This window comes from Camelus ferus, chromosome 3, assembly GCF_009834535.1.
Source record: "Camelus ferus isolate YT-003-E chromosome 3, BCGSAC_Cfer_1.0, whole genome shotgun sequence".
NCBI lineage: Eukaryota > Metazoa > Chordata > Mammalia > Artiodactyla > Camelidae > Camelus > Camelus ferus.
In genome coordinates this window covers 54,194,761-54,220,460 of record NC_045698.1, presented here as the reverse complement: position 1 = coordinate 54,220,460, position 25,700 = coordinate 54,194,761, and the positions used below count along the sequence as shown (strand labels likewise).

General features: G+C 33.0%; 1 protein-coding gene and 2 long non-coding RNA genes across 7 annotated transcripts in view; 1 reads left to right on the top strand and 2 right to left on the bottom strand.

Annotated features, from left to right (window-relative positions):
* Positions 1 to 2,717, bottom strand: part of LOC116662111 — a 32,966-nt gene extending 30,249 nt beyond the window's left edge. The window contains exon 1 of the long non-coding RNA XR_004318095.1: positions 2,584 to 2,717. This is a non-coding gene — a long non-coding RNA (uncharacterized LOC116662111). The remainder of the gene's footprint in view (positions 1 to 2,583) is intronic.
* The window catches only part of SSBP2 (single stranded DNA binding protein 2), a 250,407-nt gene that overhangs the window by 144,352 nt on the left and 80,355 nt on the right, over positions 1 to 25,700 (top strand). The window lies entirely within an intron of this gene.
* LOC116662115 overlaps positions 2,709 to 25,700 on the bottom strand; it is a 126,784-nt gene continuing 103,792 nt past the window's right edge. The window contains exons 3-5 of one of the 2 annotated variants that reach the window (XR_004318106.1): positions 16,667 to 16,714; positions 6,897 to 7,027; positions 2,709 to 2,818 (exon numbers count right to left, since the gene is read on the bottom strand). This is a non-coding gene — a long non-coding RNA (uncharacterized LOC116662115). The remainder of the gene's footprint in view (positions 2,819 to 6,896; positions 7,028 to 16,666; positions 16,715 to 25,700) is intronic. The other variant, XR_004318100.1, reaches the window with a different exon arrangement.

The following is a 25,700-nucleotide window of genomic DNA, read 5'->3' as shown; positions in this document are numbered from 1 at the left end:
TTATAAATTACATTTATGTCTTGTCCCTCATTTCCAAATATTCGGATTTTTAAGTTTGGTTTATGGAGATGTTCTTAATTTTTGTGACTCATAGGTAATAATTAGTAATTTATATTTAATTTGAAAAATGAAATTCAGTCATTTAGCTATGCATAAAACCTCTACTTTAATATATTATAGAAGTTGAGGGCTTTGTTTTGTAAGAAGTCACAATTGTGCTTTAAAAAAAAAAAAAAGATGAACAGCTTTACTTGGACAAAAAAATAAGTCAGAAATTACCAAAAGCAATTTTTCAGTGAAGTACTGTTATTAACCAGATGAGACCTGAGGTAGTTTTATTGTGTATTCTGCTCAACATCTGCACTGTGGCACTACCCAGATGCTCACTATAAAGTTCAATGGATCTTGACAAACGTTAAGTTGACTTCAATGGCTATACTGTTAGGAGTCATTGAAATAGAAGAGAAACCGATTTTTACCAAATCTCATCTCAAGTCACATATTTTTAAAATTACCACTATTAATTATTTTAGTATCTCTGTAATGACCAAGTCAGTTACTGAGAGCAATCTCAAGAGTAAAGCTTAGGCTACAAACTACAACTTGTGGATAAACTGTCACGCAAAACAAACAGAAAATCAAAGCAAAATATAACCAAAAAAAAAAAAAAAAAAAACCTTGTTCTCTTTGTCTTTTAAATATGAGTCAAATAGGCTAATGATCCATTAACTATAATTAAAATATAACTTGCAGGAGGAATTTTTATGTAACTTTGTTAAAAAAAAAAATAGAGAATGACCCTCAAAACAAGAATATATGTGGATGTAGGTAGCATTTTTATGTATAATGTAAAATTTGAGCCTGTGTGTCAATTAAATTTGAATAATTATATAAAATTCTATATTTATAATTAAATTTAAACACACATACAGACATATATTTATGTGTGTTTATGTGTATAAATTACATCCATCTATTCCACTGACCATAATAACAATGAATAATGGAGTGATTTTGAATGAGAAATATCAGTAATAATTATATCTAAAAGAAATCTCCTGTTAGTGAAATAATTATGTTACGAAATTATCTTAAAAGGAAGTAATAGCAGTCCCATTGTTTGTTATTTAACAGTGCACTGAAGTCCACATAGTTGTGGGGACCAAACTTCACTGGCTATAGATGTGTAATAGATCTTATCCATATCTGACACTTATTGTTCAAGTTGATTTTAACTATAATGTAGACCAGAATCTGTTTTCTTTGCTATGCAAGCACTCTTTTTTTTTTTTTTTTTAAATTAATGTGCTTCTCATTTATTCAGGAAGTCTCTAATGGCATTTGGGGAGGGGAAACTTATTAGCTTCCTTCCTGTGTAATGGAATTTTTATTTCTTGGTGAAATTGTGGTCTCAGCCAAAAACCAACATTGGACGGAAGGAAGGAATAAGGAAAAGAAAATGGGAGGGAGGAATGAAGGCAGGAAGAAATAAAAATATAAAAGAAGGAAAAAAAGAAAACAAAGTTAACTATACAAACATATAGTTCACTTGTATAAAAATAAGAAACTGTAAAATGTTCTGCCAAAACAGCAAGATTCTGTCACTGTCTCATTTCTATTCCCTGCTGCCTTGATGACCTCATTTTATTTGTATATAAATAAATGAAGCAATATGTATATTTTTGGTGATATTGTTACTAAATTTCTAAGTAATTGAAAGATAAAGAAGAGTTGTTCTGGTTATCTTTTTTTTTTTAATTTTATATGACTACTGGAAAATAGCTGTCCATCTCATATAGCTCTCTCCATTTACTTCAGTAGTGATATGTACTGATTTTATGAGTAAAGAAAATATCCTGCCCAAATCTGGAATTTGGCTAGTAGAATAGTGAATGGGAAGGTTCAAGGGGCAGTGCGTCAAAGTCTTGTTGAGGAAAGAGTAAGTTTAGACAGTTGAAAATACATATTTGATAAAACTATTTTCATACTAAAAGCTACAGAAGGTAAAATTTAACAAAAAATCTTAGCTGATCGGGATATACAAAAGGTAGAGTGAAAAGGTCTGTTAGAGAAAAGGATTTTAAAAGGCTGGCAAACTCTGCTCTGGGGTATTAAAGTGACGCTTTCTAAATCATTCTTAGACTTTTGAATGGTAACTGTTTAAGTAGTCTTTCTAAACTATTATCATGCTCCAAGTGTTAGGTTGCATTCCACTCTCCATTTGTCAAAGATCAAGTGTCTAGTTCATTTTCACCACTTTGCTTTCAAGTTTTGTTCTACAGGAAGGGAGGAAAAAGTAAAACCAATATTTTGGAGGGCTTTTCCCCCTTTCCCTTCTAAAATAATTTTCCTGAAAGATTCTCATATTTTTAAAATTAATCTCTCAGCTTTTGTGACATGTAAATCTGCAAGTTGTCTTAGAGAAAATAGAACATAAAAGGTAGTTACATAGACTAGGGCCATGAGTAAAGGAATATGTATTGCGTGCACATTTCATCATGGCGCTGTCTGACCTTGTAATGCATTTGTGAGCAAAGTAAACTCAGTCTGGCTCTTAATCGAATCACTGAGAGTTTGACTCACCCAAGGCCATGGTGGAGCTGGATGGTGATAAGGCTGGAGTGAGAATTCAGATTTTCTCAGCAGATCCAAGAATCAGCAACACTGCGGTCTCATTATTACCATCATTTCTCGAACTCCTACTGTGCTCGTAGTCCTTGTCCTGGCAGTTTGTATACTCCGTCAGAGGCCGTGACCTATTTTTAGTGTTGCCTTTTCAAGTGAAAAGATAATATCGCATGCTGTGTTTTATACATTGCTGTGAAAAATGGATGAGGAAAAATTTATAAATTCTGAGTCTACTTTGCATTTTCATGCTGTTTATAATTACTGAAAGTCTATCACCATTCAAATCATAACTAAAAAAATTAAACTCTCCCGAACTGTATTTTGTTCTATCACCTCCTTCCCCTCAGGCCTTTACATTATTTTCTGTAAATCTTGTTTTACTTGTTTCGACTGTGTAAATCTCTGGTTTCTTATATAGTTTCTGGTTATAATTAAATATGTGGTTTATTCTGCGTCTTAAATATGGATATTTATTTTAAATACATTCTGTATGAAACCAACTCAGTCATGTGAGTGTGATTAGGGCTAAGCATACTTTATGGACTGTTGTTTGCTTATGTTTGCTCAATACAAGAATCTAACCCAGATATTCACCATTTGAGGACATAACCCAGCTAATGTTGTTAGCTTCATGCTATAAAACAAAATAAATCTGTAAACAACTTTTTCTTAGTCCCAGATGAATATAACTGGAAAAGGAAGGTGAGATCGATCACAAATACTTATAGTAGGTGGCTAGGTGGAAAATTGTACCTTTTCATATTCAGTTAATTATTTTCTTAAAATAGCCTGCTCCAAGTTCTTTGAAATTTCCTGAAACTTATAACTATAATATAAAGCATAATTACTTTAGAAATGTTTAATAGTTATCAACATTTTAAAAGAATAGTCTTATAGGTATTTTTAAAAGTACATATGACATAAAAAAGGACAATGACAAAAATATGCATAAATTCTAATTATTCTAATTTTGATGAAGTATACATTTTTAAATTCTAGAAAACTTAATTTTAAAGCATTTTCAGTACTGAAATATAATTACTAAATTCTTTAATTGACAGTTGACCATCAAAAGCTTCAAGTAAGATTTATGTTGAGAGCTTTAACAGAATTTCCTCCAGTAAATTCCTTTATGAAAAAGGACAGTTTTAATAAATAGTAGAATGTAAGTAGAAAATTGTCCTTAGAGAGTCATTTGTTGTTCAACCATTGCCATTGAGAAAGACTGATCGTAGACTTCCAGAATTTTATAAGTTGACTGTGTAAAAACTAGCATTTGCATTTCTAAAAGTTTTAAAATTATGGGTATAATAAAACTCCAAAAACAGATACCTAAAATGCTTTACTTGAAATACAATTAGAAAACCTTGTGCTTATGCATGTGTTAAATATCTCCTGACTATAGAATCATCAAATTTATTGTTATGAAGTAGATACATATGCTGAAGGAAAATAAGATCGTTTTTCTAATTCCTGACACTGAATGTATTTTATAATGTAATGATAATACAGAACAGAAAAATCTTAGAGGCTAGTTAATTAACTGTTTTTACAGTAAAAAGAAATTGATTCCTAGTTAATTATAATAATAACAGCATGAGCTTTTTTTTTCTACGATTACTATACTTACAGTAAAATAGCATGCCTGTGTTTTGGGAGCTCCGAACTAGCTTAATAAGTTCTTATCCATGATTCCATGACCTTAACATTATGACTTCTTACGGTACTTTAAAAAACCATAATGCCATATTAACAGACAGTCAATAAATAAATGTTCAGTAAAGTCACTGTCATAATAATAACTTTTTAATTGAAATAACTTCTCTACAAATCATTTACTTATTCATTCAATAGGTACTATCAAACCCCATATATATGGAGGATATTGAGGTAGGCACTGTTCTTTCCAAGAGGCTTAGTTACAGTTTTAGCTTGGAACAGATGTGTGTACAAAACAGTAACAAGATGTAGGAAGTAGTAGAAATAGGCCTGGAAACCAAGTTCAGATTCAGAGCATGGAGGGCCAATGAGGGGTTGATGATGAAGACAGAGAAAGGCAAAGACAGACCAAATGCTATTTTATTTCAGTGGTACAGTTAGAGTATGGTAATGACTGAACTAGGGCTTCAGTACTATAGATGAAAAGGAGAGAGGTGATTTTGAAAGTTTTGGAAATTTAGAATCTTTAAGCTTTGAAGCCATGTTAGTAGTTCAACAGTTAGAAGTTTACTTCTAGGCAGAAGGAATGTACATTAGATCCACAGTTAAAACAGTTTCTAAGAATTGTAAACCTGATACCGTGCTATCTGAACACGTATCTCTTGATAGGCTTCATTTCTTTTCCTGGTCAAGATTTGCCCCTTACTAAAAGCCCAAAGTACGAGTGATGATTAGTCTAGCTGAAAACTCTGACCATTCATTATTCCAGTAAATTCTAGGAGAATTCTTTGTGAGTGATTTTTGAGAATATATGTGTGTGTGTGTGTGTGTGTGTGTGTAGACTCTAGAACAAGACTGACATGGTGTTAAAAGGCAAATTTCTTTTGAAAAGTCATTTTTTTATGGGGGTAGGTAATTAGGCTCACTTATTTATTTTTTAGAGGTGGTCCTGGAGATTGAACCCAGGACCTCATGCATGCTAAGCATGTGCTCTACCACTGAGCTATACCCTCCCCTCCTTGAAAGTCATTTTTGATAAAAATAGCTGATCAATAAATCTGCTAATTTTTCTATTCTTCAGTAGCCTGACCAATAGTTACCATAGATTCATAATATTTTACTAAAATCAGTAGAGAAGAGAAATGGAAATGACACCTGTTCTAAGAAAATTAAGGCTAGTTTTATCTTTGGATATATGTGAAGAATTCTGCTAATAAAGAATTCTATCCCTTAGACTTCAAAGACCTGTTATTATAAATATAACTAAACCCTAAAAAGGATTACAGCTCTTGAAAGTTAAGGTTCAAGACACTGAGAAAGTATTCATACATCTTGTGGTAGCAGAATAAGGTATCTTATTCTTTGTCCAGTTAGTGCTTACATAAAGAAAAGCAAAGACATTTTCAAATTTCACCTAAAAGCTGACCTCTATATTGGTGTAATAACTCAAACTGTATAACAGGGGTTAAAGACTTGATTGGGTTGAGGTATAAAATAATCAGTCTGAAAAGCATCATTATACAGAATAATTTAGTGATAAAGAACACAAGCTTTGAAATCAGAACTGAATTTAAAGTTGTGATTTTTGGTACATAGTAACACACGATTTGAACAAGCTGGATAGCATCTTTGTGCCATAGTTTCCTTATTTGTAAGTGGAAAAGATAATGCTGTTCATAGCTACTATAATGATTAAATGAGATCATATTAAGCACTTAGTACAAGGCCTGACACCCAGTAGGTTCTCAGTAAATGGTAGCCATCATGCTTGTTTTTAATAAGATCAACTAGGCTTATATTTAAACATTCCCTTTAAGAACTATTAAAGGCAAAATGAAGGTAAGGGAATTTCATTTATCCAACAAAAATGGAGCGGACATTAAATTCCAGGAGCATGGACTCATGACAAAGAAATTAACATACACTCTCTGCCTTCTTACAAGTCAGTTTTCTCTTACTGCTACTTCTGCAACAGCTTTTGTAGTGTCAGAATTAAACATTTTCATTAACACTGTCTCCCCTCCTAATCTGGTGTATATTGCTTTTTGCATTTATACAAGGGTTATTTTAACTTTTGTATAAGCTATCCTGCTGTGTCCCTGAAAGCGCAAAATGTGTCTTATTCATTGTTATAGATCCAAGAGAACATCACAACTGATATGTACTGAACAAGTATCATAAATGAATTCCCTGAGTCTCAGTTATTTCATATACTGTTCCTGAGAGTTAGAGGTACTTGGTTCTTTATCAGTTTAACCATAGTAAACTATGTGGTGATACTTTCAGACTTCATTCACAAACCTAATTCTTTCTATGATTATTACTAGTATTATTACTAGTAATTATTTCTATTACTATTCCATAAAATATTTTTATGTTTTTTACATTAGTCAAGGTAGGCAGGTAGTTATAAAAGAATTGTAAATATCAGTGCCTTAATGCAATAAAAGTTTCTTGCTTAGGATGGTCTAATGTAGGTAGGATTGTCAGATAAAATATAGGATGCCCAGGGGAATGACATTGGCATTAAAGGTAGCGTAAGACAACCTTCATTTTTGTCCCCCAACTTCAACAACAAAAATTTGGCATCTGGCCATTAACAGAAATACCTCTGTGGGAGTCGTGGGGTCTAGCAGCCTTGCCATCCAGTGCATGGGGTACCAGACTTAGGTACCAGCTGTGGAACCTACAGGACACTGTGAACCAAATCTGGAACCTCTTGGCTGCAGTCTGGGAGCACCTACAGAATAGAAAAGAGAGCCTTTGTGGCAGTCTAGGTATCCAAAGACATTCTAATACTCTATTGAAGAAAAAAAATATGTTTGCTGTGTTGAAGTGGGTAAGAGAACGACTTGTTTTGGCTAGCATCATCCTTTGCCCAAGGTGGCACAATTTAGGAGTAAGCTAGACAGCTGGTGATGTCTTCTGGTGGTGGAGGGAGGGAGAGTGGGGAGAGTCAGTGAGTGAATTTCTCTCTTCCCTAGCTGCGTGGGACACTACCAAAAAGACTCAGTACTCTCACAACATCTAGAGCATTAAAGAGGGAGCTTCATGATTAGGGGGAGGAAACAGATTGGGAGAGCAGCAAATCAGTTTCCTAAAGGGCATTAAAAGGATAAGATTCCTGCTTATTGTGTTCCGTATTCCATTTGGAAGCCCACCCCCCAGCCAAGGGGAAAACTTCACCCAGGGATCCCCCCAGTGTACACAAGCCAAACCCACACCTCCCCACACTCCGTAGCTGGTTCCCTGGGTTGCTCCCAGGGCTGCAGTGAGAGCAAGCTCTGGTAGGCAAGGAGCTTGCTCAGAAAGCAGGCTAGGGTCTATGGGCAAGGGAGAAACCACAAACTTGAGCTATAGTGCCACCTTCAGGAAAACAAAAGACAGGCTATCATCAGCTGATCTGGTGCATTGTAGGTTCAAGAGAAGACAGATAAGCTTAAGAATTCTGCCACAAGAGGGAGCAGGAAGCCTGGAGCAGTGGTATCCATACAAGATCAAAGAACATCTCAGAATCTGTATCAGGATTGGCAATAAGGTATTTTTACCCGAAAGAGAGTTAATAAAAATTGATGGAGGTGACTGTTACTTTAAATGAGAAAACAATGCAAAACTTCAAGGAATGTGAAAAATCAAGGAAACAAGACATCACCCAAAGATCACAGTAACCTTGAAGTAATCAAATCCAAAGACGTGGAGATCTGCAATTTACCTGGTAAAGAATTCAGAGTAGCTGCTTTGTGGAAACTCAGTGAGCTATAAGAAAACACAGACAATTCAACAAAATCAAGGAAACAACACGAGATCAAAATGAGTAATTTAACAGAGACAGAAATCATAAAAAAGAACCAAATAGAAATTCTGGAACTGAAGAATTCAGTAAGTGAAATGAAAAATGCAATATAGAGCATCACGATCAAAATAGACCAAATAGAAGAAAGAATTAGTGAGAGAGAGGATAAGAACTCTGAAATAACCCAATTTGAGAAGAAAATAAGAATGAAAAAGAGTGAAGAAAGCCTACATAATCTATGGGACATCATCAAAAACACTAATGTCCAAATTATTGGAGTCCGAGAAGGAGAAGAGAGGAAAAGGGGGCAGATAGCTTATTTAAAGAAATAATGGCTGAGAATTTTCCAAACCTGGGGGAAGTTTTAGACATCCAAATTCATGGAGCTTAAATATTTTACCCTGTTATTTCAGTCCGAAACAGTGTTCTTCAAGACCTAACAAAACTGTCTAAAATCAAAGACGAAAAAAATATTAAAGGCAGCAAGAGAGAAGATTATTATTATGACCTACAAAAGTACCCCCATTAGGGTATCAGCAGATGTCTCAGCAGAAACTCTACAGGCCAAGAGAGAGTGGAATGATACATTTAAAGTGCTGAAAGAAAAAAATGACAACCAAGAATACTCTATTCAGCAAAGTTATTTCTAAGAGACATGAAAGAAAAATAAAGACTTTCCCAGATAAATAAAAGCTGGGGGAATTCACTACCACTAGACCTGTCTTATTCCTTTTCAGCTGACAGGAGTTTTTCCAATCTGAAATGAAAGGATGCTTTCATTTGAAAATATGTAACATGAAATAATATGAAAACAGACAATACACTGATAAAGGCATATAGATATATAGAGACAAATTCAGAAAATTCTTGTACTGTAAATGATGTTAGCCATTTGACTCTAGTATAAAGGTTAAAGAGTATAAAAATAATTATAGCTACTATAATTAGTTAATGAGTACATAATATAAAAGAGGCAAGTTGTGACATTAAAAATATAAAAGACAGGATAGAAGGGTAGAGGTTTTGTATGCGATCAGCGTAAATAGGTTGTTATAAATATAAGATGTTTTATATTAAATCCGTTAGTAACCACAAAGCAAAAAACTAGATAGTAGACTCAGAAAAAAAAGACAAGGGAATCAGAGCATACCACCATGGAAAGTCACCAATTCATGAAGGAACACAGCAAGAGAGTCAAAAACGGACAAGAGAACTACGAAATAGCCAGAAAATAATTAGTAAGATGGCAATAGTAAGTTATTATATATCAATAATTACCTTAAATGTACATGAATGAATTCTCTAATCAAAAGTCAGAGTGACTGGATGGATTAAAAAAAAAAAAGATCAACTGTATGCTGTCTACAAGACACTCACTTCAGCTTTAAGAACACACACAGGCTCAAAGTGAAGAGATGGGAAAAGATACTCCATGTAAGTGGAAATCTAAAGAGAACAGGGGTAGCTCTACCTAAATCAGACAAAATAGACTTTAAGCCAAAAATGTAACAAGAGACAAAGAAGGTCATTATATAATCACAAAGGGCTTAATTCACCAAGAAGACATAACAGTCATAAATATATACACACCCAAGATCAGAGCATGTAAATATATCAAGCAAATACTAGTAGAGCTAAAGAAAGAAATAGACAATAATACAATAATAGTAGAGTAATTTCAATACTCCATTTCCAGCAACAGGTCATGCACACAGAAAATAAAGAAATGTTGGGCTTGAACCGTACTTTAGGCCAAATGGACCTAAAAGGCATATATATGGGACATGTGATCCAACAAAAGCAAAAAATACATTCTTCCCAAGCACACATAAAACATTCTCAAGGTTAGATCATATGATAGGTCACAAAATAAACTCATTTATTCTTTCATCCACTGAATAGATATTAAATGCCTAGTATTTGTAGAATAGAGCATGTATAATTGAAGCTATATATAAGTATCCATAATCACTTAGAAAGAACTCACATATGTAATCCTTGACATTGAAAGGACTCATACTCAATGTCATGCTTTTTGGGTCATATAAATAGTGATGATGGTTTTGTTTTAATTCTTAAATAGGCTCCCTCCTGATTCTCATGGTGGTCACTGACATTTCAAAACATCTGCCTAGATTTAATGATGTCATTTATGGCCTAGTTGCTGAATAAAGTTTTATGAGGACTGGCTCTTAGATCTCATCATCGTCTTCTATCCAACCTTCTATGAAAAGATAAATACATTGAAAATTAAGAATATTTTTAACTAAATTAACTTGTAGGTGTTGATCTTAGAAATTCCATAATACAACTTTTGTTTGTTTATTAAACAATAAAGTCAGAAAAGTGAAATGAGATTGGAACACATTAAGGATATCAACTATAATCATTTCTTTAGAGAAAGTTGACAATAGAAATTTTTTTAATATTTTAAAATTTCTTTCAGAAAATGAATCTAACCTTTTCTAGAATAGATATCAAGTGCTACAATAATAGAATTTTTGAAAATAAGTTAGTTTTTCCTGTCGTGTGGTAGAATTAAGCACATAGGTGAAGTTTTAAAAATTATGACAATTTTGTATTCAGTCATAAAACAGAATGCATTTCTGCCATTTGTAGCAGCATGGATGGACCTAGAGAATATTATGCTTAGTGAAACAAGTCAGACAGAGAAAGACAAATACTGTATGATATCACTTATATGTGGAATCTAAAAAATAATACAAATGAAAGTATATGCAGAATAGAAACAGACTTACAGATAAAGAAAACAAACTTGTGGTTTTCCAAGAGGAGAGGGAAGGGAGAAGGGACAAATTGAGAGAATGGGATTAACATATACAAACTACTATGTATAAAATAGATAAGCAACAAGGATATATCGTATAACACAGGAAATTATAGCCATTATCTTGTAGTAATTTATAATGTAGTGTAATTTGCAAAATACTGAATCACCATGCTGTACACCTAAAAATAATATAATATTGTAAATCAAGTATATTCAAATAAAAAATAAGTGGCAAAAAAACAGCAACAAACAAAAACAAAAAAGATAATTTTCTTAATGTTACAAGGGAACAAAACATCATGTTTGCCTTAATTTTTATTTCATGAGATAGTGTCATCTTAGAATCATTTTTCTTGGTAATTTCTATAGTTTTCCTACTTTTCACTTAAAGGCATAAACTTACTGAATAGCTGAGGATTTAATATGTGCTAGGCCCAATATTCCAAGCACTTTTCATGTATTAAATAATTTAATTTTCATTGCAGTTACCATAACCATGGTTGTTCCCCCTTTTCAAATGAAGAAACTGAGGCAAAGAGAGTTTAAGATTAATTACTCAAAATTTGTTGAAGACTGTCTGTCCCCTATTGAGTTACTTTGGCATCTTTGTCAAAAATCAAATGACCATTCAGCCATGAAGCTATTTCTGGACTTTGTTTTTTTCTATTGATCTAAATATCTGTTCTTAAGCCAATGCCACACCATCTTGATTCCTGTAGCTATACAAAAAGTCTTGAAATCCCCTACTGTGAGTCTTCCAACGTTGTTGTTTGTTTGTTTGTTTTTTTTCCCTGATATTGCTTTGGCTATTCCATTTTTTTTTTCTCATTTCCATATGAATTTTAGAATTAGCCCATCAGTTCTAAATTAAAAACCTTCTGTGGGTATTATTTAGGATTGTGTTGCATCTGTAGCTCAATTTAGGGTAAACGGATATCTTGAAAATACAGTCTTCTATTCCATGAACATGTTATATCTCTTTAAATTTAAATCTTCAGTTTTTCTGAGCAATATTTTGTAGTTTTCACTGTACAGGTCTTAACAAAATATATTTTGTTAAGTTTATCTTAAGTACTTATTTTTTGATGTGATTGTTGATGGAATTTTTAAAATTTTATTTTGTAGTTCTCTGTACATAGCATATTGAAATTTAATCAATTTTGCATATTGCATATTGACCTTGTATCCTTTGATCATTCTAAACTTAACTTACTATTTCTAGGCACTTTTGGAAGCCTCCTATGTACTTCATCATTTTGTTTGTGAATAAAGACAGTGTTACTTCTTTCTTTCCAATCTCTGTCTTTTATTTCTTTATCTTATTGCTCTCCAATAAAATGTCAAATAAGAATGGTGATAATGGGCATCTTTGCTTTGTTCCTCATGTTAAAGGGAAAGCATTCAGTCTTTTATCATTAAATATGACTCTAGCTGTGGGTTTTTCATAGAACTGATAGATCAGATTTAGGAAGTTTCTGTTTTTACTTTGCTGCAGTTTTTTAAAAAGAATTATGGATATGTCTTGAATTTTATCAAATGCAAATACTTGTTTCATACATTTGGATTGATCATGTGGTTTTGCACCTTTATTCTATTAATACTAATTTTTAAACATTAAACCAACTTTGCATTTCTGGGGAATAACAATCTCACTTAGTGATGATGTACAATCCTTTTATATGTAGTTGAGTCCAATTTTCCTGACGTTTTGTTAGAGATATTCGTGTGTACATTTATGAGTGATATTGGTCTTTGTTTTACTTTACAGTATTTTCTTTGTCTGGTTTTAGGGTAGAATATTCTGGCCTCATGAAATGAACTGAAAAATTTTATTCAGGCCTGGAATTTTGTTGGTGGGAAAGTTTTTACTAAGAATTCAATTTGTGTATTAAATGTAGAGATGTTTAGATTTTTTATTTCTTTTTAGGTTAGTTGTGGTTATTTTTTTCTCTCAAGGTATTTGTTCATTTCTTTTATGTTACCAAATTTATTGGCATACAGTCATTCATAATATTCCCTTTTCATATGAGTAGGATAATTATTTCCATCCTCTGATAAAGGTGACTTAATGTCTTCTCTCTTTTCTTGAGTCTGGTTTATCAATTTTATTGAATTTTCAAAGACCCTGCTTTTTGGCTATATTAATTTTTCCTTTTTCTAAAAATTTTCTACTTTATTGATTTCAGCTTTTATATTTACTGTTTCCTTTCTGCATACTTTGGCCTTAGTTCGCTCTTATTTTTCTAGATTTTTAGGATGGAAATTTTGGTCATTGATTTAAACCTTCTTTTCCTATGTAAGACTTAGTTCTATACATTTTCTCTGTAGTTCTGCTCTAACTACATCCACAAATTTTGATATATTGTATTTTCATTATCAATTAGTATAAGATATTTTCTAATTTCTCAAATAATTTCTTCTTTTATCCTTACATTATTTAGAAGAATATTAATTTCCAAATGTATGGGAATTTTAAAAGTATCTTTGTTTTTATTTACTAATCTAATTTCAGTGTTGTCAGATAACATATGGTGTATTTTATCTTTTTTAATTTATTGAGACTTGTTTTATGGCCCAGCATATGGTCTATCTGGTGAATGCTTCAAGAGTACACATTGAAAAGAATGTGTATTCTGCTGTTGTTGAGTGTAGCATTTTATATTCAATTAGCTCTAGTAGACTTGTAGATTTATTCTAGTCCTGTATATCCCTATTGATTTTCTGTGTACTCATTCTGTCAGTTATGAAAGAAGTGTTAAAATCTCTACCTATAATTGTGAATTTGTCTGTTTTTTCCTGTCAATTCTAACGATCTTTGTTTCATGCATTTTGAAGCTCATTAATTAGGTGCATATACATTGAGGATTATTTTGTCTCTTTGATCCATTGACCCTTTTGTTATAAAATTGTCCCTCTTTGCCTCTGATATTCCTTGTCCTGAAGTCTAATTTATCTGATATTTATAGAGGTACTCTAGCTTTCTTGTGATAAATATTGAAGGTATATCCTTTTCTATGCCTTTTTATTGCACTGTTTAGACCCCCTTATATTTAGTTTAATGCTTAGCATTTTGAGGTTGTCTACTGTCTTGTTTTCTATTTCTCCCATCTAATCTTTGTCCCTCATTTCCTTTATATTTGACTTTTTTTGTGACTTTTTAGTATTTAATTTTTGATATTCCATTTTGTCTCTACTATTACATATACTTCTTTTATTGTATTTTTTTGGGATGCTCTAGAGGCTGCAATAGCTGACATATACTTTTCATTAGGGAAAAAAAAAAGCTCAAAGTTAGAAAATTATTGCAATATTGACTGTGTGTATCATTGACTAATCAGTTACCAGTGTTTTAAACTAAAGAGATTGTAGTTTGAAGGTGGTCATTTTAAAGCAAAAATTAATGAGTTCTACCTTATAGTGTTCCCTATTAATCTTTCATATTTGACTTCAATTGTATTATCATTTCTTCCCTTGTATTAAGGAACTTTTTTTTTTTTTTTTTTTTACCAGACTTTGTCCTTTCAGGTGTATGTTCCCAACATAAACTTGGCCCTGTAATACTCCTGGCAGTACTACTCTTCAGTTTTTGACAGCTTACTTTTCATAGCAACTGTTTCAAATATCTCCTTTCCAAATGCTCTCAAACTCAGCTTCTCTCAGTAACAGCTGATAACTTCATATCCTTTTGACAGAGAAACCAAGACCATCTCGAATGATCTTCATGATGAATGAGCTTTCACCTCAGCTAATTCTTACTTCCTTACCAGTAGATGATGTTAATCACATCCTTCCTTGCAGTCTCAGAATAGAGACCCTTCTTCCCTTTCTAAACTGTGCTCTGAATTTCCTGTCTTTTGTCTGTTAGAGGCCCTACTCTCCTGATTTATCATTTTCTTGTACTCTTTCCCCATCTAAATAAAACCTCCACTTGACTATCTTACTCCTTTTAACTACCTTATGATTCCTGTCCTGTGTTTCTAAGAGAGGATTTTTAAATAAGTGGTCTGTAGCTACTACCTGTAGTTTCTAGCAGCTTCCTTCTTTACACCCTGTAATCTAGCTTTCACACTACAACCTCACTGTAATTATATTTCTTTGCCTGGTTAATTCTTACTTACTTCAACACTAAACTCGAGAATAATAATTTCCAAGAAGCCTTCTCTAAATTCCCTAGATGGACTCTTCATGAATATCTCTTTCTTATTAGTTTGTGTGTCTAGTTTCCACTTTACACTATATTTATTCCTTTAGAGCTGTAATCATGTCTTATTTATATTTGCAGTGCTTGATATAGATCATGATTAATCTCTTTAATTGAACTGGAAATCAGTATCTTTTCTTTTCCTAAAACTTTTGATCAGTGTGCCATTCAACATTTTTAATACTTCACTTGAAATTGTCTCCTCTCTTGCCTTCTACATCTTCCTGGTTTATTACCTCAGAATTCTTTCTTGAGAGCCTATTATTTGCAAATGTTTGCTTGGCACCATCAAATTACCATTAGGTATATTTATGTAGCTTTCAGTGAATATATATCTTTTAACAGTTTCTGTGCACCTAGGCATGGGAGATTCAGTGATTAATAAGGCAAAGTTTCTTTAGCTGAGAACTTCATTGACTTGAATGAAGTTACACTATGCCAAGTAATCTAGGCCTTGTCCAATAGGACATGAGTAATCTAGGCCTTGTCCTATAGGGCATTTGTTTTAAAGTTTTCATGTGAAGAAGTGATATGAACACATCTGTACTTGTTAAAAGGTAATTATTTGGCAGCCTTAAATGTAGACCTGAAGGGAAGGAAACAGGAGAGATACAGGGGACAGTTCTAACAGTCTTTTATAAAAGATGAGGAAAGACTTGATTACAACAATGGCAGTGGGAGGAGGATGGGAAAAATACCAAAGATATTTATCCAACCTTGTCCTTTCATCCATGTTTCAGTTGTGTGTTTTACCGCTGGACTCTCAAACACCTCTACTTATATATCAACTCAAACTAGAAATAATCCTAGAAACAAAACCTAATATTTATTGACCCCTTCGTTTGTGCCAGATACCATTCTAATTGCTTTTTATTAATTAACTCATTATTCCTCCGACATCTCTATAAGATAGGTACTATTATTATCCATATTTTCTGAAGAAGGAACCATTGCATTAAGTTTCAGTAACTGAGCAATTTCACACAGGAGCCATAGTTTTGTTTTTTTTTGTTTTTTTTAAACCATAGTGCTATATTATCTGAAACCTGAATTGATTGTTTTTCTCCTGCCTTTCCTTCTAATGGCACTCATTTCTCTGCATCACCATTTCTGCCATCCTGTTTTCCAACCTGAAAATCTGGATTATTTTAAATGCTGGTGTCTCTACTTTCACTTTTTCCTTATTTTTCTTTCCTCTCTTTACTTCCATAGAAATGTCACTGTCATCATGTTACTGAGTTGCTTCATATCTTTAAGGCATAGACTATCACTCATTGAATCAAAACAAACGAACTAATCCAAAAATGGGAAGATCTAAACAAGCATTGCTCCAGGGAAGACATACAAATGGCCAATAGGCACATGAAAAAATGCTCAATATCTCTAATTATTAGAGAAATGCAAATCAAAACAACAATGAGGTATCACCTCACACCAGTCGGAATGGCCATCATTCAAAAGTACACAAACAGTAAGTGATGGGGAGGCTATGGAGAAGAGGGAACCCTCCTATACTGTTGGTAGGAAGGTAGTTTGGTGCAGCCATTATGGAAGACGGTATGGAGATTCCTCAAAAGATTAAAAATAGACTTACCATATATGATCCAGCAATCCCATTCCTGGGCATATATACAGAGGGAACCTTAATTCAAAAAGATACATGCACCTCAATGTTCATAGCAGCACTATTTACAATAGCCAAGACATGGAAACAATCTATATGTTCATCAACAGATAACTGGATAAAGCTGTGGTATATTTATACAGTGGAATACTACTCAGCCATAACAAAGAATAAAATAATGCCATTTGCAGCAACATGGATGTACCTAGAGATCGTCATTCTAAGTGAAATAAACCAGAAAGATAAAGAAAAATACCATATCACTTATATGTGGAATCTAAAAAAAAAAAAGACAACAAGCTTATTTACAGAACAGAAACATATAGACATAGAAAACAAACTTATAGTTAGCAGGGGGGAAGAGGTAAATTGGGAGTTCGAGATTTGCAGATACTAACTACTCTATATAAAATAAACAAGTTTATACTGCATAGCACAGGGAACTATATTCAATATCTTGTAGTAACTTATGGTTAAAAAGAATATGAAAACAAATAGATGTATGTTCCTATATGACTTTATTGTGCTATACACTAGAAATTGACACATTGTAAACTGACCATAAGTCAGTAAAAATACATTAAAAGAAAAAGAAAAAACAAATATCCTGATGTATTTCCCAGCATTCTCAATATAATTCCCAGAATTCCCAGCAACGGATCCTGTCTCATGTATACAGCTATTCCCCCTTATGACGAAGAAGGGAATAGTTTCCTATCTTCTATAGTTCCTTTGTAGTTCGTTGCTTCCTTTGCTCATTTTTCCATGTTCTTCTTCTGGTCTGAATTTTTATTTATTATTCCTTTCTATCACATTAACTTTTCTTCAAGATTTAGCTTAATCATGGATCTCAGAAAGGACTGAGACTTCTCTGGGGATCACCTTATCTAAGCTGCATCAGGGAGTTTGTGTGAGGGGGGATACATGGCAATGCCTCAGCTTAGGTGTGAATACTCAGGTTTCTCACAAACATATAAAGAATTTGTAATATTTTTACCAAGGCAATGAAATACACTACAGTTTATGATAACTTCTCCCACAGCCTGTTTGGTGTTTGTTTCCTTCTGAGATACTTCTCTTTACTTTCCACTTCAGTGCACCTTCAGGGGTTTGAATGCACACAATGTTTGGTTTTACCCCATAGCTATATTTTTACCACTATATGTTATACTTGATTATATGCATTACCTTACAGTATTAAATAATCACTTCTCTCTTTTTCTTTTCTTTTCTTTTTTTTTTTTTTAACAATAGACTTGACAATAGAATCTTACATTCCATTTCACTCAACTACATCTAGGAAGCACCAAGTCTAAAGTTAGAAGCATAATAAATATGTGTGTAAACTTCAAATGGAGCAAAAATAAGCTCCCTATATTTATTACTGTGCAGGGATAAATCCAAAACATCTGATATTTCTAGCCTTTCCTATCACCTAATATACACATTTAAGCTGTGAACTTTCTCAAAGTCCTGCTTTAGCTTTACAAGTTTTGATATATAGGGCTTTTGTAGTTCAAATCTAAAGTTTTCCATCATTATTTTACATATTTGAAATGTGTATGTTCAGTTTGTAAAAGTATACAGTGTTGAATAATAAGTTTTTTAATTTCTAATTTTATTGCATTATGTTCAAAGAATATAATCCATATCATATATATTCTTGGCTTTTTTTTTTTTTTTTTTTTTTTTTGCTTCTTTGTGGTCTAGAGTGTGATCGGTTTTTTATGACTATTCTAAGAGTGTTTGAAAAAATGTATATTTTCTTTCTGTGGGTCCTGGGTCTTATAAGTGTCCATTCAGTCAAACTTGTTAATTGTGGTCAAATCTAATTTTTAGTTTGTTTAAATATATCAGTTTTTGAGAAGTCTCATTTTTTCCTGTGATGATGGATTTGTAATTTTGTCAGTTTTGCCATATATACTTTAAATATATACTGTTACATGCATTAAGGATCATTATAACTTGCTTGTAAATCATTCCTTTTATTATTAAGTAAGGACTCTCTTTGTACTGATGCTTTTTGCCTTAAATTTTACTTTTAGACAAAGCATCTAGTCTTATCTAGTTGAGTAATCACCAATAATTTCACAATGAAATAAACAATTATTTTATGGCTCCATTTTCAAAATGGTGTTTAAAATGAAGTTAACTTGATGGCAATATGTGATTAGCAACCATATATTAGAACCTGATCTTGAAAATGAATTATGTGGTCATCTTACAGTAGTCAAATTACTATTCAGATGAAGTGATACTAAAAATAAGTTGACATTTCCCATGTAATAGCACCACTGATTCATGTTCATCACCTACAGTGAATGCTAACGTGAAGACTGTATAATTTATTCCACTTTAGTGTCCTTTAAAACTGTCCAAGCCTATTTAGAAAATAGTGAAGTATCTGCTACATTGGCTTCTGTCTACTTGCCTTCCAGAACTTGATACGCTTGCTTGCCATAAAATAACACAGGCTAGTTTAGATTTAAGATATTTAGTAATTCTGTAAATGACATAACATTATCTTAGCCAGAATAAAAAATGTCATAATAGCATGGATTCAGTTCATCCAATTTTTACTGACCGACCACACACCAGGCACAAGCACTACACATATACAAAAGAAGAAAACAGGCCTGGCCCTTTAAGGATAAATATTTTCAGATCAAACAGAGAAAAATCTCAATGTAATATGGTTGGTACCACAAGAGAACTTATGCAAGAGATCCAGAAACCATAAATTCTTATTCATTGTTTGCTAATGAAGGTAAATATTGCTATAATTTACACATCTAAGGTGGCGGCCAATTGTTTTAACTATAATATAGGAAAAATTGAAAAGAAGGACTTAAAGGAAAAGAAATGAATTCAAAATGCAGGGTCAGTAAGATTATTAAACAAGTTAGGAGGTGTAGAGTTTTCTAATTGTTGTTAATAAATAAATTGTTGTTTACTAACACTTGTTAGTAAATAAATGTTCTTGCTGAATGTCTTACACATTCTAAATTGAACTGATGCTTCTCCCCTTCGCCTCTTGTGCTCTTCCCTCCAAACCTGATGCACATCCAGTGCTACCTGTCTCACCGCATCCAAGCAATGCTTATGCCAGAAATCTGGGTCATCCATGACATGTCCTCTTCCTTACCCTTGTTTGGTTGGCCTTCATCAATCCTGGCAGTTTTGAACTTTGAAACATATTTTGAATCCATTCATATTTCTTCTTTACTGTTGCCCAACCACCTCAACTTATTCCTATGATAATTCAGAAGGAATCTTCTCTTGCCCCCTTTATTTCCTTTTCCTAAAGGGAGTTATCAGAGTTATCTATTTAGAACAATAGATCTCATGATCATGTGCTGCTTTCTCAAAACCCTTTGTTGATCTGTCCTATGGGAAAGTTAAAATCACATCTCATGCTACACACTGGAATCACTGATTGCACCACTCTGACCTTTCTTAATATTTCTTACTCTCTGTCACTCTCCTGCCCACCCTAGGGTCTTTACTTTTTAATTCCTTTGGTTTATAATAATTTAATTCTGTTGCCTACTTGTTAATTCTTTTTTTTTGCCCCTGTATCACCAACACTTTCTTCAGCTCTTAGCTTAAATTTTACTTCTAGGAAACGGTCTGTAATCCTCTAAAGTATATCTTCTCTTTTCTTTTTCTAGCATTTATTACACTGGTAAATAAATATTTATGTAACTGTCTGTTTCCCCCTTATCAGCTCCTGAGAACAAGAATAAAGTCTACTTGGTATAGTATCAGATACGTTGTAGGCCAAATATTTGTTGGATAAAAAATACACTAATGAGTGAAAATTATGAGGTCAAAAATAGATTTAAAAATATATATAAACACCTAAAACAGCTCAATCATGTCATCACTTTAAAAACTTCAAATTTTTGCAATTGAATTCAAAGCTATTTTATGTGGAAAGGCCGTCATATTAAAATTTTTAATTCAAAAATTTACCTTTATTAACTGCTATTTACAAAACACTATACCATATGAATTTTGCCTTCTTCCCAAAAGCATATTAAGGATAAAGATTTCTTATCTTGAGAATATCCAAGAGAATGTGGTATATATAGTGTCTGAAGGCAGGTAGTTCCCTAAAAGGAATTCCGGGCGTTTTGAGGAGTGTTGGCATACTCTAAAGCCCAGTACCTGTTTCTAATACAAGATTTGGTGTATCTGCTTTCTTAAAAAAAAAAAAAAAAAAAAAAAAAAGTTACACTAACTTTTTGTTAAAACTACACTTAACCATCCTTCTCTGGTAACTAAATATCTTACATATGTCGTATCAGTGAATATACAGTGAATACTATAGAAGTTGAAGTTTAGAAAATACTGTAGTTAAAGTTTAGAAAAAATGGTAGATGAAGTTAGGCCAAATGTATCTTAAGCACTTTCCCATGAGATTTATTGTTTTAATTTAAAGCAAATCTTTAGCATTATTTTCTCTACCTTTGTTTCTCTGTTCTAACAGGAGTACCAGGTATTTGCTGAATTTCTCATCTTTTAGCCTAATTGTATTTTTATAGGTAGTATTTTTAGGATCTTTGTTAAGGCATTTTTAAGATTATCTCGCCATCAAAACATTACACAGATATAAATGCACCCTTTACAGATACCCCTTAATCTTTGTGTTTATATGTGCTAACATACAACAATGTTTTGTTTTGCTTTGCCTGTGGCAGCAATTAAGCTGAGTTATACCCTATATTAATAAAAAAGACTTAGAAAAGTGGTTTAGTGACTTAGCCCCTGTTTCTAGTTTGGAGACAATATAAACAAGTATTTTCACTTATTATCTTATTACTATTTTCATTTTGTGACTTTTATAATCCATCTGTTATACCACTTTTAAGAAAACAGTTACTAACATCTTTTAAATACTGTTTCTGCTGCAGTTACGTTCAAGCTCTTTTTTTATTCATAATAACAACTAATGGGGATATGAGAGAGATTAAATAAAATAAATGTTGAAGGTATAAAAATTAATCTTTGTATGGCAGTCCTAAAATATTGTGATGTAGTGAAATATCCGAATTTTCTTTTAAACCTATTGAAATTTCTGCTTAAGCATATTTGAATTTTTCTAGATAAAATTTAAGAGCTTTAAAAAATTTGTTACATTAGATGCATATTGCTTCAGGTCCATGTTAATAATGCTGTTAATTACGGACTAAATTTCTTTCTACAAAAGCTGTAAATTTCAAAAGAAAAAAGATATTTCGGGGAAGATGCCTTTTTGCATAAACTTTTTCACTGACTCATAAGGGATGTGAATTTTGAAAAGATGAGTATATAATGGTTATCCTTTTCCTGGAAAAATGAAATACACAAACAAAAATTACAATGATTCATGCTATTCACACAGAGCTGTTCTTCCATGACTGTAATTTGTTCTGTGACAAAGATTTTAAAAAAGAACTTAAATAGGAGTTCTGTGGTCATGCAATCAGAACAAGCATGTCTTGGATTCTAAGACAAGGCCATTCTAGGATGACAGAGTAAGCAATTGAAAGAGGTCCTACAGCAGACCGTTGAGAGGAAGTCAAGATGGCTAAGTAGACAGATCTGCCTTAGAGATCTTAGAGACTGCATACCTCTTCTGCTTACATTCCATTAGTAAGAGCTTAGTTCTTGGTGAGAGCAAGGGAGACTGAGCAATATAATGTGACTGGGCTGCCGTGTGCCTGGCTACAGTGTATCACGATGGAAAAAGAGAAAAACAGATGTTTGTGGTCTACTTGCAGTCTTTTACAGCTGCTACAGAGGACCTTTGTCAAGTATGTGAAAGTAGTGCATACATGAATAAAACTATAAATCTCAATGAAGTTAAGTGTTCTGGGAAAAATATAAATGGACAGAATCGAAGCAAATAGACGTAGAAAATATAAAAAGGATAATGACCATAATTATTTCCCAAATTGCCTTTGTATTAAAGCAGCTTTACTGCTGCATAATTTTTAACTTTTAAAAAGTAGATAAACACCGCATTATATAAACTTCTTCAGAGCATTGAATGAGTTTGCCATCCAATTCATTTTAAGAAGGTAGAATATCCCTAATGCTTGAAAATATAACCTAGTTTGATTATATAACCCAGTAAGAAACTTTCTAAACCTGTTATATAGAATATAGATAATATAGAGATCTTCAATAAAATATTAGCTAATAGAAATCATTAGCCTGTTAAAAGGATCATCCATGATGATCAAGCATGGCTTAATCTCAGAAATACAATGATGGTATAAGTTTAAGAAAACTATCAATATCTGATTACTTATATCATATTTCCCCAAAGAAAAACCAAATAATACCAATCAAATATGAAGAGGAAAATGTCTTTTTTTAAAATTCCTGATCTTTGAAAATTGTTTTTAAAATACTAGACATATAAAGATTTCTTAGTATGATAAAGAACGTCTTCAACCAACAGCCAAAATATTTAACTATGCTCTGCATTAAGATCGTGAAGACAGGAAACTACTTCAGTGCCCCCCCCCATTCAGTTTTGATTTCTGTGGTTTCAGTTACTTGCAGTCAACCAAGGTCCAAAAAAGTTACATGCAGAATCCCAAAAATAATTCATAAATTTTAAAATTAAAATGCGCACCATTCTGAGTAGCCCGATGGAGGCTCACCACGTCCTGCTGCTTCCCCCCCCCCCCCCCCGGGGTATGAATCATCCTTTTGTCGAGCACTTTCCACCCATTAGTCACTTAGCATCTCCTGGGTTATCAGATCCACTGTCATGGTATCACAGTGCTTGTATTCAAATCACCCTTATTTTACTTAATAATGGTGCACACAAAAGTAGTGATGCAGGTGATTCAGATATGCCAGAGAAGCTGTAAAAGGTTTACTTTAAATAAAAGGTGGAAGTTCTCAACTTAAAGAAAAAAAAAATCGTAAGCTGAGGCTGCTAACATCTATGGTAAGAGCAAATCTTCTATCCATGAAATTGTGAGGAAGGGAAAAGAAATCTGTGCTAGTTTTCACATCTCAAGCTGCAAAAGTCAAGACCACAGTGTGTGGTAAGCATTTAGTTAAGATGGAAAAGGCATCAAATGGGTGGAAGACATGAACGGAAAACGTGTTCTGACTGACAGCAGTGAGTTTGGGCCAGAAAGCAATGAGCCTGTATGAAGACTTCAGCAAGGGTCTCCTGAAACTAGTGACACCAAGCTCTGTAGTAGTTCTTCATATAATTAAATCGTTTTCTCTCCTTTTGTAATTCAGTCACAACCCCCCCCCCCAGAATAATACATACTTTATGAGCTAGAGCTGACAACTTTCTGTGCATCCTCAAGTCATGAGATAAAGTTGTCTCATGAGTTGGAAGTAAACTTGAAACAAGTCGTAGAAATTCCACCAAAGAAACGCAAGAAATGTGGTACCTCTCCCTTCTACATAAAGCTCTAATCCCCCAAACTGGTCTTATTTAACTTAAAGTTTCAAAGCATGTATTATTTATATTACATATACATTATAAATGAGCAAGTTAGGCAGTTTGAGAAATACACTCTTTTATAAACGCTTCGAGTACCACAGAGTGTACTTCTGTAGAACTTATCATCAGACTAGTATTTGCTACTGATCAACATGCTGTCCCAAATGGTACTCTAAACTAAGTCCTCACAATAGGATAAAGGGGGGAATTATCCCTTAACAATAGACCCTGGAAGAATAGATGGACAATTTAGCTCAAAAATGTGGTCCACAAAGTGAAGTATGGGCTGAAATGCTCTGGACTAGGGCACTGTACTGGGTAAACAAACTGGATAATTACTAGTTTTCTGTTCACTTCACTTTGTGTCCTTAGGCCAAGGCCAAAAATTGCTGTCACACCAAAAACTAAATCATCAGGCTCTATACTAGAAATCAACTAGTGACAAAACTCTATTTTCAAGACACCTCAAGGTGGGTATAGCACAGTGGTAGAGTGCATGCTGAGTATGCACAAGGTCCTCGGTTCAATTCCCAGTACCTCCATTTAAAAAAAATTTTTTTTTTAATTCAGGACATCTCTATTGTTATGGCCAAAGTGTAATTATTAAGAAAAACCTGTACAAAATTCTTGTGCCACTATGAAGGAATAGGTGCAAACTATAAAAATGTGGGACACCTTTAAAATGTAGGAAGGCAATCTCAACAACAGAGTAAGAGGCATATTTAAATCAGTTAGTCACCATAACCTGGCCTATTCGGTTAATTCATTCATTCCTGACTATTCTATTTAAAATTATAATTTCTACCTCCTTTACTGGGAACTCTCTATTCCCTGTTTTTTTTTTTTTTTTCTCTCCATTAACACTTACCATTGTTTCCCCTACCCCCCTCCCCAGCTAGGATGTTAACTTCAAAAGGGCAAGTGTTTTTTTTCCTACTGTATTAGTTGCCGTATTGGAGAGCTTATAAGAGTCCTTGGAAAGATATATTTTGATTGAGTTTATTAAATAATTTTGAAGTCATAAACTGAAATTTCAGAAGGTATTTCAAAGATTTAACTTAATCTTAAATCTTCTTAAGCTTAAATCTTCAGCTATATCATTTATTTTTGTTTCACTTTTAAATAACAGCTTAAAAAAGCCCTTAGGAAACATATACAATGAAGAACTTTGAAGGGAAAAAAAACCTAGCATATTATATACCTTTAAACAATGTAGTCCCCCCAAAAAGAGAAAAAATAAAGGAGCCAGGGATGACTCAACATCTTTACTTGTTGAATTTTAGTTTAGATGCAAAGGAACATTTTTCCCCTGTAATAAGCAAAAGCCTCTTTTATACACTTGCTGAGCAACTACAACTGAGGGAGAAATAGCATCTTTGAACCACACTAAGAAGTTGCAGCAATTCACTGAATTCTGTTTTGTTTTTGTAAACCTGCTCAACATTATAGTATATGTTTATATAAAAGCATAGGTGAGCTTGGTTTGCAAACTCGTCTCTTTTTTACGTCTTTTTATTACACAAACAGTGACGTCGTATG